Below are 15,121 nucleotides of genomic sequence, written 5' to 3'. Positions count from 1 at the left end.
TTTATTTTCTAATTTCTTTACAGTAAGAATGATAGGTACTGTGTAACGAGCACTTAATACATGCAAGGCTTACATGCATTATCTCTTTTAATCTTTACAATGATAAGCAAAATGAATTCAGTTCTAAGACCCATTGTAGTATCAGCTTATTTAATGCTTACATAACTTGATGAGTATTTTTATTATCACCACTTTTCAAAGGAGGAAACTGAGGCAGACATTCAGTGATTTGCCCCAGGTCACCTAGGGTAAGTGGCAGCATGGGGGAGGCACCCTGGTCCCTCTGACTCTAGAACCCATATGCCTTTTGATGACATAATACAATGGACATATTTGTTTGAAACTTTTTTAAAAAAGAAACTGAGGGTGGCATACAAATATTCATATTCTAAAACACCTCTTCGCTCTTTGCCAAAAGATTTGTTGTGTTTACTCAACTTTAAAACAGGGTCTTTGTGTACATTTCTGATAGAATGGCTGCTTGTGGTACTGCACACAGCTACCTCAGCCCAACTCTTTCAACTTCCTCCCTGGATTCCTTTTCAAAAGAAGAGAGAGGGTGCCTTCTTTCTGGCAATGATGCCCTTGGCAGGGGTGATCCCTCAGGAATCTTGATGATTCCTAAGATTTTCCTGCTAGTTTCTACCGTAAGACTGGCCATAATGATAATAAGAATAAAAATGACAAAGATAACTCATATTTGTGGGCACTTTCTCTGCTCCAGGCCCTGGACTAAGCACTTTTCATACATTATCTTCTTTGATTTTCACAGCCCTCTATGGTAGATACTATTATTTTCTCCATTTTACAGAAATAGAAAATAAGGTGTTACGACATTAAGTAACTTTCTTAAATGTATACAGGTAGTGAATGGCTAATGGAGATTTCAGTCAGTGTCTGTCATACTTTGCAAAACCCATCTTCTTAACCCCTCTGCTGTTCTGTAGGTTAAGGACCAAGTAATACCTAGTTAAACATTGTAGAGCCAAAGTGGGTTTTTTTTGGTGGGCTGGAGTGGTGAGGATTAGCTGTTTCTTACCAACTGGTTTTAAAAATTCAAAATCCTTCATTACATTGGTTAAAAATGAACTGGGCTCTAACAGTGGACGCATACAAAAGCAGACAGTCTGCTGGCTTCTTTTCGGAAGGGAAGATGTCCAAATAAACATCTCCTCCGCCCTTGGGCCACACACACACAGAAGAAACTGGCTTGGAGCTCTTGGCCCAACGTGTGTGTTTCTCTTTCCTCTATTCTCCTCCTGCTTTATTTATTTGCCACCATTCAGAGATGGCACCCTTATTCTTTACAGGTGGATCAATATTTACAGCCATTCAGAGGAGACGTTGGCTCTTCCCATTTTCTAGGCTGCCGTGTAACAAAAGCTGCCTGTTTTTCTTCACATCTGCTAGCAGAACTGCAGTTAGAATGAGCAGGAGCTTTGAGAAATGGCCAGTTCAAAGGAATTTTGTTTGGAGCACTCAGCCATTTTCCTGTTTGCTAGGAGAGGGAAATATCCCTCCGCACACAGGCATGAGACCCAGAGGCGGGTATGTGGTTCAGAGTGGACATTTATTTCTCATCTTTATTTTTTTCTCATGATCACCTCAACATTCTGATGTGTGATCACAGCCATCTGTACAATTATAGCTGTTTAACCTACCATAAGTTTAAAATTGAAGGTTGCATAGGTGCATATTAACAAGGGTGGTGCTGATATATTTTAAAAACCCAGCATTTTTAAATTAATGAATGTGATTGGCTTTAATTATAAAAAAAAAATACGTATGTCTAGCAGGCTTCCTCAATAAGACTCCGACTACAGCACATGTTTCCTCAAATAATTGCAGAGCTCAGCTTTATCATTAAGCAGATGGTTTCTATTAATTCCCAAGGAAAGTAAATGATTGCAATTAACCAAATACTCAAAACTTGAGGATTTTAGAGTTCAGTCCTGCGATTTCCAGCATGAGTCTGTGTGTCACCCTTTTCTTCAAGGGATGCAAAGACAATTTCATAACATCTCCCATTTTATAGGGGGGCTTTGAATGTAATTTTGAGAGTTCTCAAAGCTAAGTTGGTGCTAAATCTCTGTTGCCTGGCTGGTTCTAAATTTTTGTGGTATTTTTGCTGTTTTAGTAGTAGAGAAGGGGTTGAAAATATTCTAGTTAAATTTGAGTACCAGCAGGGTGGAAAACAGTTCCAAAACCCTGTAAATTCAGGTAGTACCATAGAGGTCATTTCTTTTAAACAAATGCTCCTTTGCTTCCTTGCCCTGTTGTACAACATGCGTGAGTCTATTTCATTGGCTTGACAATTTCAAAGGAAAGATAAACTGTTGGAGAATATCCCCATGCAAGTCCACCCCACCTCCAATTAAATAGACTAATGTTCCCAGTGGATTTCTTCAAACTTGTTGATTTTAACCAAATAATATCGATTCCTCTCTTTTTCATTTTAAAATTAGTCATTTGCTCAACAAAGTTTTGTTTGGGTGGGCATTGTGTGCAGGATGCTAGAGCTAGAAGGAAAAAGGTTTTTGTTCCTGATTTCAAGGAGCTTACAAAGCAGGTGCAAAGACAGACATTGTAAATTGTCACAGTTCTAGGATATACTTGGATAGGGAGCATCTCAGCACATGGGCAGGTGTCAGGAAAGAATCAGAGCAGAGAAAGGACTTGAGCTAAGGCTAGAAGGATGAGTAGAAATGTTCCAAGTTGTCAGCACAGTAGAGGGAAGAGTGTTTGCAAGGCGGGGAGGCCCCAAAGTAGGGTGGGTTCCGGGACCTCTCAGGTAATTAGATGTTGCCAGGATGCAAATTTCAAGGAAAGAGTGTTGGAAGCTCAGGTCAGACTGGTCGGCTGGGGCCAGATAATGATGCCCTTTTCTGCCTTGCTAAAAAGGAGTTGAGATTTTTATCCTGCAAGTGAGACTCTTTGTGGCAGCAGTCTGGAGAATATATAGATTAGAGGAGGTGAGACCAGACTGGGGAGATAGTGACCCATCCATTAAAGAGTCTAAGGAAGAGACAGAAGTCCATGGGGACTTTCAGGTTTCTGGTTTAGGCCACTGTTGGGAGAAGGCATGCATATCCTATGAGATAGACTGTGGAAGGAGAAAGGAAAGGGTGCCTAGAGTCACCCAAGTGGAGATGGTCAGTAGCAGTGGGGTGGAGGATGGGGGCATTACACCATCCCAGGGCATAAAGGAGACTTTGAGTCACTGGAAGCCCCACTCAGAACTCTGCATGTGACCCCTGCAACTACGTCAAGATAAGCTTAACAACAACAGGTATTTTAACCCGTTTCCCTCTTGTGTTTCTTACACTCTTTATTTTGTATTCTCACAAACCCCCATTTGGTGTGGATTCTGCTGTAGCTTGTTGGATGTATGTTCTTACCTCTGACCAGCTTCAGCAAGACCCCTCGATGCCACAGGGGCTTGGGAACCCTGGCGGATGAGGAACGCTGGGATGGGTGCCAATTGTTCCTTAATGTTACTCCTCATACCTTTATTCTAGCTTCCTGTGGGGAGAGGCGACCTTATCTAGAAACTTGTAAGCTGCACAAGTTCTCTCCCTTCTTCTTACGCCAAATCAGGGAACCTTCTGAGACTTTGGTTTGCAGCTTTATGATTAGTTTAAATTGTAGATGGGGGTTGGTAGGCCAGCACATTCTTTCCATCTGAAATAATGACCTTGCTCTTCCCCACCTCCTCTCTGGAAAACTGACCTTTAGGGCCCAGCTCAAATTCCCCCTCCTCTTTGACCACACCTCCTGAAAGGGAGCCAGCCCTTGCTCCTTGGAACTTACTATTCTGGACCCTTTATTCACCACTTAGCTTATACGGTCTTGTGTGGTTAGTTATTCTGGTGTGCGTGACTGCTGTGTACTCCTGGATGGACTGTCCTCAGGGGAGGACCCTGGATTGTCCTTTTTGTCGCCTATATTACGCTTATGCTTAGAAAGCACGAATGCATGTTTTTCTGTTAATATATTAGGGAGATTTAAAGATAGAGGATATTTTTTCAACTACATATACTGTGAAATTTAACCTTGATTTTCTTCTCTCATAAATTAAAATTGTCTGTTATAAATATCACTGCCTTCATTAGGTACATAATACTGTTAATCTGAGAACCTTGAAAGTAGGTTTATCCAGTTCCCAGTTTTTAATCTGAATTGTTCTAATAATGGTAGCTCATGCTTTCTGAGCCTCACACATTTTATCCCATTTGGTTTTTAAAAATAACATTGTGAATTAGGTGTATTATTTTCTCCATTTGGCAGCTGGGGAAGCTGGGCCTCAGAGAAGAGAAGTAACCTATCCTGAGACACACAGGTGTCTACAAAGCTCCAAATCCACATCCTGGGGTTTTGTCTATTGCATTGTGCGACTGGCTCTTGTGTGTCTATTACATTACATAACTGCCCAAGTACTTCCTGGGTGTCTGTTGTTAGCCTCTGTTAGAAATGGTTAAAACCATCTGGCTCCCAATCCCTTGCTCTTCTGACCACCGTGCACCACTTCCTATTATCAGCACTTGCTAGGAAGATGCCTCAAGTGGAGGTTTGAAAGTAGCTCATTCTTTTTTTTTTTTTCATTATTTATTTATTTATTTATTTTTGGCTGTGTTGGGTCCTCGTTTCTGTGCGAGGGCTTTCTCTAGTTGCCGCGAGCGGGGGCCACTCTTCATCGCGGTGCGCGGGCCTCTCACTATCGCGGCCTCTCTTGTTGCGGAGCGCAGGCTCAGTAGTTGTGGCTCACGGGCCCAGTTGCTCTGCGGCACGTGGGATCCTCCCAGACCAGGGCTCGAACCCGTGTCCCCTGCATTGGCAGGCAGATTCTCAACCACTGCGCCACCAGGGGAGCCCCGAAAGTAGCTCATTCTAACAGCCTCCCCATTCTGAGATTCAATGTTATAAAAGCTAGACATATAAGGGAAATAATATTACAGGGGGTAGAAATTATTCCAGCTACAGAAAATAATTTCAAATCTGCTCCAGATTGCTCCTGTAAGTAATAATACATGAATACTTGGAGCCTGCAGCTAATTACAAAAAAAAAAAAAAACAAAAAACAAAACTCAGGGTCTATTTTGTCAGAACTATTAACAAGTAATCAAAATGGCTGGTTTCAATTTCTTTCTTTCTTTTCTCTTCTTGCAAAATAGTTGAAATGCAATGAAAGTGAAAGGCCCAAAGACACACAACAACAAAACACAGAGAGAGAGTTCTTGGAAAATTCACAAAGCTACATAATTCAGCCAGTAAATTTAAGAGTTTTAGTGCCTTGTTAGAAAATTTGATGCTGGTTGAAGTCAGCTTGAGAAATTCTCAAGTACTAAATGGAAGATTTGCCACTTTAAAGGGTTCCAAGTGAAGAAGAATATTTAATTCTTTCATCAGTTTGCCTCAGATAGTCCCGAAAGCTGGATAATACAAAGAGGCAGCAGCAAGTCAGGTGAAAAATTCCTTCCATTGTATGAATCTGTTTTCATTTAACTTTTATTAATGTCCACAACACCTATTTTGTCTTTGTATAACATAATTTTGTCTGTGATTGATTATCCATCCATTTCAAATTTATGTGTACTGTGATTTAATTAACTTTACCCTTAAGCAATGTGTTTTGAGACATATTAATGAGGTGGGAGTCTTTTCAGAGTACTCATAACTTATACTTTTTTTTTTTGGCTTAGCATCAAACTTTGAAATTCTGTGAGGCAAAGGGCTGAATTCTGAGCCTGCATGACTCCAGGGAAGGTCTCCCATATATTTTCAAGCCTGTTTGCTGATCATTTTTAGAAAAGACTACTTTCTCACATCTAAAGTAAGAAAGTAGAGATTTCTTTCTCTACTGCCAATTAAGAATTTACTTGAAAAAAGATCTTTGGGCTGCAGAGATGTTTTTACTGAGTCCTTTAAATTAGTTTCATGACATTCCTCTTTTAAAAATATTTTAATGTGTTGAATTTTAATGTTTTCTAAGAACATACTAAAACAAAATACAAATAACCAACTTAAATGTATGTGATTTGGGGAGATTAGGTATTTCTCCTACATTCTGCTCAATGCATACTTGCTATGAGAAACTGCAGAATGCATCCTGGCTTTATGCATTTGGATATCTATATCATTCATCCAATGACATTCAACAGTATTTTAAGGCCCACTAACCAAGTGCTAGTTGTTGTCAAAATTCAGTGTGGTCACCTTAGGAGTTCACGTTCACGTCTCCTCCAAAGCCAGTAATAGGAAAAGCAGCTAATCCTCATCTACTATAAGAGAAAGTCAGAGATAATGACTAAAATTTTTAAATTAAGTGTAATAGTTCTACATATTATTTAGAAATATGGAGGTAAGTAGTGGAAGAAATAACTACAAGAGTTAAAAGTGGTTGACTCTGTTGGCCAAGGGCGGCCAGATGACTACTGTTTCTGTTGTGAGCCTTTTAGCACTGTTTTGCTTTTAAAAAGTGTATGTGTGTCTGTGTGTGTATATAAAACTTTGATAAAATAAACATTTTCAAAAGCATAACTAATTTTACCAGATGGTTAGCATTGTTCTTAGAGTTTTGGGTAGAGATTGAATTCTGTCCATATCGTGATGGAACTCCCCTGTCCTGCAAAAGGTAAGGCCCACCATCTTTACTTGGCACGTGGAGAAAAAGGCCTGAACCTGCGGTTGGGTCTATGAATGTGACACTGGGAGGTGGGAGTAGGGCAGATTTGGCTCACCAGATTCCCAACCCAAATAATGAATGTTGCAGGAGGATTTTAATTGGTAAAACATGATAGATTTACAAACATAACATAAAAAATAGCTACAAAAATTGAGAAATTGTTGAGGAATAGCATATCTACATAGTACCAAAAAAATTACGTATACTAACGATTGACAAAAACAAAACAAAGTAAAACGAAACCCACTTTTAAAATGGAGAAATACGGTGCTCACCAACTAAACCAAGTGATCACTCTGAAATTCGGTAACAGCGGAGCAATCTTATATGTTTCTTGATATGAAACAGTAGGAAGCAACGTGAGCAATGTGAAACAATGTGAAACATACCACCACCAGTGAAATCTTCTTTCCAAGAATCCAATCAAACATGACACAGGTTACAGGAAATGGAGGGGCTAGCAGAATATGTTAAAAGACGATATAAGGAAACAACCAAATCCAGAATGTGGCCCTTCTAGAAGACAACAGTTGTGATGCTTCAAAAAGCCAGTGTGATTTAAAGAAATGATGGGGACGCTATTCTAGTCTAAAAGGTCTAAACAGACCTAGTGACCAAACGCAGTGTACCACTTTGTTCGGATCCTGGTTAGGTGAGGAAAAAGCTGCTATTAAAACATTATAGGGAATTCCCTGGTGGTCCAGTGGTTAGGACTCTGCACTGTTACTGCTGAGGGCCCAGGTTCAACCCCTGGTCTGGGAACTAAGATCCCACAAGCCAAGTGGCGCAGCCAAAAAAAAAAAGAACAAATTGAAAAACAAATTGAAAATTTTGAATAGAGATGAAATATTTGATGATATTATGAAAAATTATATAAAAACCCTAGTTTTATAACCTTACTTGCTTTGACAGTGTAGAAAATAAAACCAAAGGCCACAAGGACCACACCTTGGTGAAATCTAGTGCTGCCACAGCCGAGTTCTCAGTGCTTCCCTCCCCACAACCCTTTTCTCGCCCTCTGCCCACAGAATGACATGGATGGAGTTCCTACCTCTGCCACGTTGCTGGTTTTCTTGGGCATGCCATCTTCCCCTCAGACCTTCATTTCTTGACAAGATAAAATAACTGTACCAACCTCATGAGGACCATGGTCAAGTGAGTTCTGTTATTATGACCTTGTAGATGGGACAGTGCTATGCACATGTGCAGTGTCAAGCCTGTTTCTCTTCCTTGATCCAGGCCGCCCCACTGCCCCGTGCCCTATGACTGGAGGGGGCCTGGATTCTGTTACTGACTAGCACTGTCATAAACATCTTAAATGGGAATGTGTCTACCGCCCTCCCTTCAGAGAAAGGTCACCCTGATGCAGGCAGTGTGCACATCAGACCCCTTCTCACCTGACTGTGCTGATACACAAGCCCTTTCTTTGGCTGATGATGGGAGCTTGGCCAGCCTGAGCGATTGTTACTGGGACCACTGTCTCTTGTCCCTGATGAGGAGAATGGTTCTTGTTCTTTCTCAGTCAGTTCTGCGCTCAATAAGAAAAGAGAGGAGTTGACATGATTCTTGTATAGGCAACAACCAGACTAGATACTGAAGGACAAAAACAGTCCTCTTTGTGAACTAAGTCAAATTTTTCCCCTATGCAATATAAATTATGAATTTGTCTACTTCTACTTCGTTCTGAGCTACTTGGACCTCACTTCAGCAACCCCATGACTGAAAGTTTTCTTCTAGAGGAGTGTATCTAATGTTACTGACTCAATCTGGATATTGATACTATATTTATTGAGATTATACTTCAGTGTCTTTGAATCATTTTCTCTCTGAATAGGGGCTATAGAGCATTTCCAGGTGAGCAGATAACATACTTGTTTTGAAAAAACAAATCCCCAAATACATCTTTTATTTCTCTCATAAGTAGATATTTTTTATATCTTAAGGGAAGATTTCTAGATACAAACACAAAGTAAGAGGTCTTAAAGGAGCTTGATGAAAGTGAAGGAAAATATTTCATGGCCACTGAGCTATGATATATCCCTTTCAGACCTAGTAAAAATAATTAAGGTTCATTTAAAGCTTACTGTGTGCTACATGCTTATTTGCTGTGTCAAGTGCCATATGATCAGTATTGCATTAAATGCTCCCAGCAATCCTATTCTCATTCCCATTTTACAGATGAAGAAACTGAGTCTTAAAGACAGTTAATTTTCCTAAGGCTGACATGATGAGGAGGCTGAGTGGAGAATTTGTATGCAGCCAGTAAGTCCAGACTCAAACTGTCAACCATCATACTGCTGCCATCTTGCTGCCGGAGAGCAGTCTACTCTCCTCCTAGGGGAAAAAATGCTCATTTAGTTAACCCTCCCCAAAATGAAGCAGGAGTTTGAGGAATCTTAGCACAAACTTTTATTGGCTTAGGTTGTGTAGCATAAATAAATTTATTGATTTAACTCTTGAAACATTTCCATCTTTTAATGTGTCCAAGAAGGTCTTAAACAAAACCAGGGAGGTTCATGACCTACTCCCAGTGTAATTCCCGATGATCTTGACGAGGTGGGATGACTTTGTGTTGTACTGATCGCAGTTGATTTTCTTACACCGGCTCGAATGCCAACTGGAAGAGATATCAGATAGTCTTCTCTAGGACATTGGATTGTAATTACAGGGCTCTTCTGTTCCACTGCTTCTTTTACTTTCTCTGAAGTCCAAAATCAAAACCAGAACTCTAGCATACTTGACATTTCTTTCAGTCTTGTTCATTAATAAAACTTTTTTTTCCTGTTGCTTTATAAGGAATACATTTAGAAAGGCACAAAGGACTCATTTCTTTAGAAACTTAATGCATAAATATGTGACTTTTAGATACAAAAGTGATTGAACTCTTATACCTAATACAAAGTTGTTAATTAATAACTGACTATATATAGTAATCACTGAAATTTCTAGGAAAATGGAAATTGCTGATGGAAAACTATGATAAGAATTAGAGAAGTGCCTGCTCATACCAAGACAGCTGTCAGCTGTCCCATTAAGAAAGGGTGCTCTGTGTTTCCAGGCTAGGAAATAAGGCCACAGTAATTTAAAGACACAGATAAAATTTCTGATTGTATTATTTTTGTAAATATTTTAATCATTTTCTAATTGTAGAGACAACTTGGATATTCAATTGTACTTTCAGGAGACTATTTAGCATCCATTCAGCTATCAAATATACCTTATATATATTTTCTCAACTATTTAAAAATTATTTTAAATATGTATGCTTTAGTAAAATTCACAATTCATTTTAAAGCCATTAAATACAATTAATTCCTATGTGTTTTCTTGAGGTTGGCATAGTACAGCTACCAGTGTCTCACTTTTGGGAAATCAAAGGCAATGAATGGTTAGATCAAAGACCTGGTGTCTTTTAAAAAGAAAAGGAGGGAATTTCCTGGCTGCCCAGTAGCTAGGACTCCGTGCTCTCACTGTTGAGGGCCTGGGTTCAGTCCCTGGTCAGGGAACTAAGATCCCACAAGCCGTGCGGTGTGGCCAAAAAAACAAAAGGAAAGAAACTGTTTATGTGTATGTGTTTATGTGTAGCATTGCAGTAACTTGCACCAAATGTAATGCACTTATAGATAGGAAAACTTACTCCTGGTCTATCCCTACGCTGTGCAGTCATGATGAGGGATGGGAAGTATAAGATGTGTTGCTCTATCTTTTTTTTTTTTTTTTAATTTATTTATTTATGGCTGTGTTGGGTCTTCGTTTCTGTGCGAGGGCTTTTCTCTAGTTGTGGCAAGCGGGGGCCACTCTTCACCGCGGTGCGCGGGCCTCTCACTATCGCGGCCTCTCTTGTTGCGGAGCACAGGCTCCAGACGCGCAGGCTCAGTAATTGTGGCTCGTGGGCCCAGCTGTTCTGCGGCATGTGGGATCTTCCCAGACCAGGGCTCGAACCTGTGTCCCTTGCACTGGCAGGCAGATTCTCAACCACTGCGCCACCAGGGAAGCCCACGTTGCTCTATCTTAAGCAGCTTAAAATCTCATGGGGCAGACAAAAACATCCTACACATTAAACTGTTAGGACACTAATTCTTTCAGTATTCACTGCAGTATTGAGCCAGAACCTTGACACTCCATACTCCCAAGTGTGGTCCTCAGACCCAGGGCAGTTCTGTGGACGGAAGCTTATGAGGACTGTATAATGTCAGGCCCCATCCCGACCTATACTGTATCAGCATCAGCATTTGTACATGACCCCCACAGATTGAGTACTCTGCCTATTAAAGTTTGAGAAGTGCTGAGCTGGAATAACGCAAGCAGTGTGTTTTAGACCTTACAGCACTGTCCAATGAACTTTCTGCAGTGATGGAAATAGTCTCTTTTCTTCGCTGCCCAATACAAGAGCCACTAGCTTATGTGGCTGTTGAGCACTTGAAATGGAGGTAGTGCAGCTGAGGAACTGAATTTTTAATTCTAAATTTAAACTTAAATAGCCACATGGGGCTAGTGGCTACCGTATTGGATGGTGCAGGAGAAGAAAGCACTGGATGAAAAACCAAGAGATTTAATACTTGTTTCAGCACTAATGATATGGACCACCTTGGAGAAGTACCCTTAACTTACTTTGCCTCAGGTTTGTCATCTGTAGATGATGGGTTGAATTAGATGATCTTAAAGGTTTTTTGTGTTTGTTTTGGGGTTTCTTTTCTTTCTTTTTTTTTTAGTATTACTGTTACAAGATTGCTTTTGTTGAAAGAATGCTTCTTTGAACAACTGAGTCTTGACATGGACATGCCATTTTTAAGAGTATATCCTGGGCAGAGTCAATAAAGTAGGAAGGAAAGATGGATTTATCTCCACGAAGGAGGAGAGCATAGTTTGGTACTCAGTACATACAAGATATTCAGAAAATGTCTTGTTCCCGCTTTACCCCCAAAGCCTAGATCACTGTCTGATACACAGTAAACACTCACTGTAAATTTGTTGCATAAGTGAATCAATGTGATGGTTAAATGACTGCTCAAATCATCAGAGTTGGTATTTAAGTCCTTTTGTCTCGGTCCATTATTACTGGGTTTTGGTTTTTGTTCCTTGGTGCATTTATTCAAGAAGAGTCTCCCCTCAGGTCCCAGTTAACACAAAACAGATAATTCAGGAGGCGTATGTGTGTTGAGTGAGGCGTTTTAATTTAGCAACACCCAAATGGGATCTTTATGTTGAGATCTTGTAAATAGAAGAGTGGAGAAGAATGAAAATAACTCTTTAGGTGGACTACATGTAGTTTTTCCAAACAGTTAATTTAAGAGCATTCACCTCCACTAAATATGAATTACATCTGTGATTTGGGCATGAAACTTAATGAGTCTTCGTAGCAAATAGGGTGAAAACCCTACACATCTGCACAGCGAGTTGGGAAGAGGCCCCGTTTGAAGGCTGGACACACAGGAATGTAGGAACCCAGAAACCAGGTGTTCTTGGTAAGTTCTGGGGGCCTGGATCCTGCGTTTGGCAGAGCAGTTCATGTCCCGCCTCACTGAGGAGGGAGCCGGATGTAGAACTGCTCAGGGAAATATAGTAATTGGTCAGGAGGAGAGATGAGCTACTGAGAGCTATGGTGGTAAAGGCCAGAAAAGTCTTGCAGGGTTCATGTCCTTTTGTAGCAGCTGGAGGCATTTTTCACCTTGGCTCTTTGCGGTGTCCCCCCTGACGTTCTGTTCTCAGTTCCTAGATTGATTTCTTTCTTTAGCAACTTTATTTCTGGAAACAGACCAGAGTCCACTTAGATTCCTGCAGTTCTGGTTCTAAGCCTTTCTGCCCATAGCTGCTGCTGCTACGAGGGCTGGTCTCTCATCTTCCAGGTCTCCCTGTCTTTTGGCCTCTGCACTTTTGAGCCTTTCATTATATAGTTCAGTGGATGATGTTTATGTCTAGACCAGAGAACCAAGACTTTCTTTTTCATCAGGTGCTGTTTTTACTGCACTGTGTTCAGTTTGTAGGTAAATTATGATGTAGGTACGCTCACCTGTGCTTCCTTCCTTTTCCCTCTGGAGTAGCTATGAACTCCAAGGGCGAAAGGGACTGTGTCTTGTTCATCAACATATTCCTGCACCCAGCGCGGAGTCTGGCGCCCCTCAAGCATCCAGTAACTCTTTCCTGACTGCTGGCTGTTTGCACCTGCATCTCAAAGTTGTGCTTTCCACTTGGTTGGCTGCCTGCCGCCAAGAAGGAGGAACAGTTTTACTGCAGCCATCCGAGTGTCTGCTTTCTCAGTGGTCATATAATGGCCACTTTTCTGCCATTTTGGCTAATACTGGCCTTACTCTGGCCCTCATTTCTCTCCAGTCTGCTCTGACTCTAATCCACACTAGGTCTTTTTTGGTTGAAAACTCCAACTCAGAATGGCTTCTCAGAGAAAGAGAGCTTGTTGGTGTATTCAGCTGGAAAGTCGAGGAGTAACTCTTGCTTCTAGTTTGTTTGAACCCCTGTGCGCAGTGATTCATAAGGACTCTTACCTCTTCATCTCCAGGCACGTTTTTCTCCTCACTGGCTTCCTCCTCAGGCAGTGTCGTCCGATATGGAGGCGGTGTGCACACCAGCGTCTGTGACCTTACGTCTTTCTCAGTCATTCAGGAAAGCCCCAGATCGAGCTCATATGCCATCAGTCATGTGCCATCTCTGAGCCTGAAACTGGCCGAGGGAATGAAGTGTTCCAGTTGCCTAGGTGTGAAAAGTCATGTGCTCAGCCCTAAAGCCAGGGGTAGGGTCTGCCCTACCAAAACCACTGTAGACCGAGAGAGGGGGAGGGAGAGCTGCCCAAAGAAAATAGTTTTTACTAGAAAAAAAATGAAAATAACGCGTCAGGAAGACAAAACCTGCAGGTATCTGCTATAGCGTGCTACACATATTTTTCTTTGTCCTTCCTCTGTGGTTTAGACATGAGCGAATGTGGTCTTCCGTGTCCATAAGATAGGATTCTCCTTCTAGGAACAGAAATCTCAGTTTCTTTGTTTTTTTTCCAGTATCCTCTTTCAAAAAACTCTGCCTTTGCCCATAGCTCTGGTGGCAATGGATCAGGGTGCAAAACTTGGAAGGGGAGGCAGTTCCTCCAAGAGGATGCTGTGTCAGCAGACCCCTGCCCTGCCCTCGACGAGTCATGTCACCTCAGACAAGGTTCTAACCTCACAGGTGCTTCACCACCCCTACCTCAAAGGGCTGCTGTGTGGAATTAGTCCATGATTGTGTGCAAAGCTCTTAGCATGTGCCTTAGCTTGTCAAAAATGCTTATATTTTATCTATTGCTCTCGTCGTTAATACTAGTAATGACCATGCTTACACACTGGCCCCTCTGCTAGACTCCCACGGGCTGGAGTGGCTCCAGCCTTCTTCCGCTCCCTAACCCTAACCCAGCCAACCCTGGATTCCTGAATTTACCTGGGCTCCCATCCACCCGGGGCTGGGACATGCACATCTTCAGGAAGGCACTTCTTCCCGCTTTTTCCCTCTCATCCATCAGGCCTCAGCATCAGTGGGTTTGTCCTTTGTCATTGGAGAGGGCTTTCCTGACCACCACCCTGCTCCTGCCCCAAGCCCCAATCTATTATCTTCTTCCATAGCACTCTCTTCATTTCGGTTATTTTCCTTACCACCATTTAAAATTATTTTTGTATATTTATGTTTTTGTGTATTTCTCCTAGCTGATGTAAGCCCCACTTTAATGCAGTAAGTAGGAGCTCAGTAAATATTTATCAGTAAAATAAATTAATGTCAGACGTTTTCTGGACCTCCTTAAGGGTCACAGGAATTTTGTTGAGGATAAAATGAGGAATGCCAGAGAGCTAGACAGTGCAGAGCTAGTGATGGGGAATATTGAGACGAGATGGTTGAAGAGGAAATATAGGCTGGTTTGTCTTAAGAGCCTTTTGTGTGGGGTTTGGGAGGGTGGGCTACAGTGATGAAGAGGGTCAGCAGAGTAAGCTCTCTGATGCTTTAAGGTGGATGCCGAGCTTGCAACAGTCATTTTAGTTTAGTCTCCCTTTTTCAAAGTGGATTTTGTCTGTATTTAGCATCTTTGCCAATTTTATATATTTTCTCTCTCTTTTTTGTGTGTGGTTTGGGGGTACGAGGAGATGTTGGTCACATGGCCTATTTATTATACAATTTCCCGAGTACCTTGAATGGAAACTTTATAAATAATGGCTATTTATGATTTTTGTCTAGACTTAAAATGGTTATTTAACAGGCAATGAAATAATTTACTCACAGTTCTTATACTGTAAATACACACACTACATTTAAGGGGCAAATGTTAGGGCTCATGCTCAAAATATAAATCTTGTACATAGTGGTGAATTATTCTCTAAGGACAATGAAATTTGTACTCACTAGTATGAAATACAAAATAAATACAGTTACTTTTCAGGGATCAAATTCTTAGAAAGAGTTGAATGTCTA

At 41.2% G+C, this 15,121-nt stretch overlaps 1 protein-coding gene and 1 non-coding gene across 8 annotated transcripts in view; both read left to right on the top strand.

The window, feature by feature from the left end:
• The window catches only part of PRICKLE1 (prickle planar cell polarity protein 1), a 107,562-nt gene that overhangs the window by 29,564 nt on the left and 62,877 nt on the right, over positions 1 to 15,121 (top strand). Inside the window, exon 1 of one of the 7 annotated variants that reach the window (XM_068562143.1) lies at positions 7,748 to 7,837. The exons of the other annotated variants lie outside the window; for them this stretch is intronic. The gene's annotated coding sequence lies outside the window, so the exon portion shown is untranslated. Of the gene's footprint in view, positions 1 to 7,747; positions 7,838 to 15,121 lie in introns of those variants that run through there. 7 annotated transcript variants of the gene reach the window in all.
• TRNAN-GUU (transfer RNA asparagine (anticodon GUU)) lies at positions 7,372 to 7,444 on the top strand. The gene has a single exon. It is a non-coding gene; the product is annotated as a tRNA-Asn (tRNA).

Source organism: Eschrichtius robustus, chromosome 13, assembly GCF_028021215.1.
Source record: "Eschrichtius robustus isolate mEscRob2 chromosome 13, mEscRob2.pri, whole genome shotgun sequence".
NCBI lineage: Eukaryota > Metazoa > Chordata > Mammalia > Artiodactyla > Eschrichtiidae > Eschrichtius > Eschrichtius robustus.
Note: the sequence above shows the minus strand (reverse complement) of the source record. Positions and strands in the feature narration are given on the sequence as shown.